Raw genomic sequence first — 5,000 nt, forward strand, 5'->3', positions numbered from 1 at the left:
CGGTCGTCGTTCTTAAAAGTGCTTTAAATTAATATGATTACTCTAGCGTTTACACACACACACACACACACAACTTAGCTTATATATATATATACACATATATTGTGTATATATGTATATATATGTGTGTGTGAGTGTATGTGTGTGTGTACATATATAATTTATATATTTATGTATGTTAAGAATAAATATATATTACTATATACACGTACTTGTGCATGTGTATGTGTGTGTGTGTGTGTGTGTTTACTGTTTGCATCGGTGATGCGATGCAAAAGGTAAATAGTATTTAAAATGTGTATGTATATATGTTAGTGTGTAGACATAAATGCATTTAAATATGTCTAGAGACAAATTTTGAGAGATAACGTGTAAATATGTGCATATATATATATATATATATATATATATATATATATATATATATATATATATATATATATACACATATATACACATATACACACATACACATATGTACATTAACTCTATAATATGTATTGTTATAGATAAATGTGTGTATGCATATATATATATATATATATATATATATATATATATATATATATATTGTGTATGTATTTGTGTATATGTGTGTGTGTGTGTATATGTATACACACACACACATATATATATAGACATGTATATGTGTATATTTGTGGAGGCACATTGTCTAGTGGGTACGGTGTTGTACTCACGATCGCGAGATCGTGGTTTCTATTCCTAGAACGAGAGGTACGTTGTGTTCTTGAGCAAAATAATTTAATATGATGTTGCTCTGCGATCACTTCGACACCTGGCGCATGGTACGCCGTGTAATCTGTTCAGGCAACGTCGATTTAATGGAGTCAGTGAGCTAATAATTAATGTACAGCAGAGACACTTGATCTCTATAAATAAAATCATTCGTGCAGGTCGTTCGACAAAGTTTTATACGTCGCCTGCCACGAAAGGGTCCTTCGTATACTCGTAAACGCTATAAAGTGGTTGGTGTTAGGAAGGACATCCAGCAGTAGAAATCATGCAGAAGCAAAGACTAGAGCTTGATGCCGTCCTTGGGCCCACCGTAACCTGTTAAACTGTTCAACCTGTGCCAGCATGGAACATGGACGTTGTATGATGATGTATATTCACGTATATATATATTATACACACACACATATATATGTATGTTTATATATATATATATATATATATACACATATATGCGTTTATACATATCCATATATATACATATATAATTATACACACACTTATATATGTATGTTTACATATATATATACACATGTGTTTATATATACGCATATATATGTTTATATATATATGTGTGTGTGTGTGTGTGTGTATGTATGTATACTTGTATGCATATATATATATATATATATATATATATATATATATATATATAAATAACGTTGACCACTAACGTGGACAATTAATGTGCTAGAAATAGATCACATCTTGTGTCTATTAAGACCTAAATTGTTCTCAACAACAATTTAGGTCTTAATAAACACAAGATGTGATCTATTTCTAGCACATTAATTGTCCACGTTAGTGGTCAACGTTATTTTTTTTAAATGTACCTTAATCCCCTGAGATTGCAGATACTATTTCTGAATCTCTCTGATTCTTTAGATGTGCTGGCCTCCTGATAATTAATCGATATTAATTAATATATGATTAAATACCAGATTTTATAATAATAATAATATATATATATATATATATATATATATATATATATATATATATATATATATATGCAACTAAACGAGGGAAAATTTGAGCTGATGCATTTTGGAAGAAAGACTATACAAAAACATCCATACTCTTCCTTCAGAGGAACCGCTCACAGCATCTAATAATATTAGAGACCTAGGTGTAATTGTTGATAACAATCTCAGTTGGAGTGCACACATCAACAATAAGGTCGATATAGCTCGTAGGATGAGCTCCTGGATCTTAAGAACCTTTCCGGTCCAGAGAACAAGGTGCCATCATTCCCCTTTACTCCTCCTTTGTACGGCCACACCTCGAATACTGCTGCCCACTATGGTCTCCCCATACAAAACAAAACATCTCGAAAATTGAATCACCCAGAGGGCACTCACTAAACGAATTAAGGACATGACTGATCTCGATTACTGGGACCGCCTTAAAGCCTTGAAACTCTACTCTCTCCAGCGCCGCCGCGAGCGGTACATCATTTGCACGATGTTGAGAATATAACGCCGGCATTGCCCAAACGACCTGAACATTAATTTCAAGGTTGATCCAAAGCTGGGACCACGGGCCATACGTCCCTTGCCCAATTCACAACATATGGGTACATTGCGACACAATTTCTTTTCCTCAACAGGCCCTGACTTCTTTAACATTGTCCCAAAACTGATCAAAGAGGAATACCGGATAAGCCACCCATGCCACGATACAACTCACTCAACAAGAACTCACTACTTGAATGGACCATAATACCACAAAACTTGACTTAAAAAGGATTTACATAATCCTATCAGGTGGTGCAATTAAGTTAGACATGGCCTGGACCAATCTTTGGTCGAAACATATCTAAGTTTTGTATATAGTGTGTATATATATATAAATCAAAAAAGCAACACGGATTTTAAAGGTTATTGTAGTACGCATGTTTCATGCTACTCCATTTATTTAAGTAATGCTCGCATTACTTAAATAAATGGAGTAGCATGAAACGTGCGTACTGCAATAACCTTTAAAATCCGTGTTGCTTTTTTTTTTATTTTTGATCACCTTTTTTTGGAATTGTTTGGCTAATACCATACTGTATTCTGGTTCCTAAACTTAAGTACCACATTCAATTTTGAATTTAAATTATATATATATATATATATATATATATACACAACATATATTAATATATATATATATATATATATATATATATATATGTGTGTGTGTGTGTGTGTGTATATTTCTACATGTATATATATATGTGTGTGTGTATATATACATATATGTATAATGTATATATATATATATATATGTTATGTATATATATACACATGTTTACACATGTGTATACATGTGTGTATGTGTGTGCGCGCGCGCGTTTAGTTCTTTATGCAGCATTAAATCTGCGTAAACTTATCCCCCACCACCAAATCTAATGAATTCACTGTATGAGCTGAACGCAGTTTTACGTGCCAAGAGACACCTTTATAAACCCAACGGAAATACGTAGTGAACCGTAGCGTGTTACCTTTAACGTTGTAATTCGTATTCTCGTACGATCAGCGAGAAATCACCTGCCTTGTCTGTCTACTTGTTAAAAACAGTAGCTAAATTTAACTCATACTGCAATGTTTCGAAAAGATATGACATGGGAGGCGAAATTTGTCACGGGCATGAACGTTTTTTATCACAAGTCTACTGAAATCAGACTTATGACTATGTTGTCGTTTGACATATTTTGGAGAAATAGCAGCGAAATCTTTCTCAAATCGCACTTTTCCAGTCATCATTAAGGCAAAAAGAAATAAATTAGTTCAGTGGTTCTTAACTGGGATCCATAATATGACCCTTTAAGGGTCCATATAAGATTTTGTCGTTAATATTTATCTGCAATAAATTGGTTATGCTTCAACAATACACAGAATATTGTAATAATTATCTTTACACAATTGCTAATGATACTTAATTAAAAAAATATAATAGAATTTTTTAACTCCGAATGGTTAGGAGGGGCCATCAATTAAAATAGAAATCAAAGGGGTAAAAATATGGTAAAAAATATGGTTGAGAAACACAGCATTTGATAATCTTGTCCTATTTATCTTTAAAAGAAAAGAATAAACTGGATGCAGAGCAACCACCAATAAGCGAGTAGGACTGAAGTGATTTGTCACAATATATGAATGAATGATCACAAACTAGCTGCGCTGATGATGCAGTATAAACCCAGGTCGATAGTCCCAAACTTTATTGATGTTGACCAGCTTCTGACACACGTGTGTTTGTATGTGTGTGTATGTGTGTATGGTGATGGTCGTGGGAGTATGAGGTCAAGGAGCTTGCTTCGCAACCACATGGTTCTAGTTCAATCCCACCTCGCGGCACGTTTACGCAAGTGTCCTTTACCATAAGTAATCTTGACGACTTGGCTACTTGTTAGAGAACTTAGCAGGCAGAAAAATGTATGGAAACCCATCGAATTTTAACTACCAGCTTTGTCACGCTCAGAGGGTTACGTCAAATAAATATCTTTTGAATAGTTAGCCAGCCACTTACAATATCGTTCAGCTTGCAAGTAATTGACCAAACAACTGGGATATTCATCGATGAATCCGATAGAGGATACTATATATATATCTTTTATCTTTTTCTTGGTTCGGCCATGACTGCGACCACCCTTTCCAATATATATATATTGATATATTTCAGAGTGTTTAGGTGTCAATCTGAGGACAGTGCAATATGAGGACATGTACCGAGAGTGATAAAAATCAAACATCCAGTCAACATCATAGTGTTTGGAGTGATCACTAGTGATGGTGACGTTATGCCTTCATTCATCTTCCTACACCACCTCAGACTTAACACGTGCCTTTAGGCGGTAGTGCTGCCCTGGGTCAAAAGGGTGGATGCTGGAAGACTCTATGTCTGGCAACAGGATTCTGCACCATGCTACACAAGCAGGAGAACCCAGTCATGGCTGTCAGACAATTTCTGCGACCACATCACCCGTAACATCTGGCCACCTCACTCCCCGGACTGCAACCCCTTTGATTATTATGTGTGGGGAGCAGTTGAGCAAGAGACCACCAAAACTCCTTGTAGCACTAAAGATGAACTGAAGACAGGATTCACCAACTTGAATAAGGAGACCGTCCAGAAGAGCTGCAGGAGAGCTGGAGGCCGTGGTTGAAGCCAATTGAGATTTTATTGAATAAATTTACTCTTTGGTATTTCAAGATATTTTTATGCAATTTTGGTAAATATATCTGTTAAAATGAGATGTC

The 5,000-nt window shown here is 34.8% G+C and overlaps 1 protein-coding gene across 43 annotated transcripts in view; it reads left to right on the top strand.

Annotated features, from left to right (window-relative positions):
• The window catches only part of LOC106873237 (uncharacterized), a 229,508-nt gene that overhangs the window by 13,362 nt on the left and 211,146 nt on the right, over positions 1-5,000 (top strand). The gene's annotated exons all lie outside the window — the stretch shown is intronic.

The sequence above is a fragment of the Octopus bimaculoides genome, chromosome 2 (genome assembly GCF_046866305.1).
Source record: "Octopus bimaculoides isolate indiv1 chromosome 2, ASM4686630v1, whole genome shotgun sequence".
NCBI classification, from domain to species: Eukaryota; Metazoa; Mollusca; class Cephalopoda; order Octopoda; family Octopodidae; genus Octopus; species Octopus bimaculoides.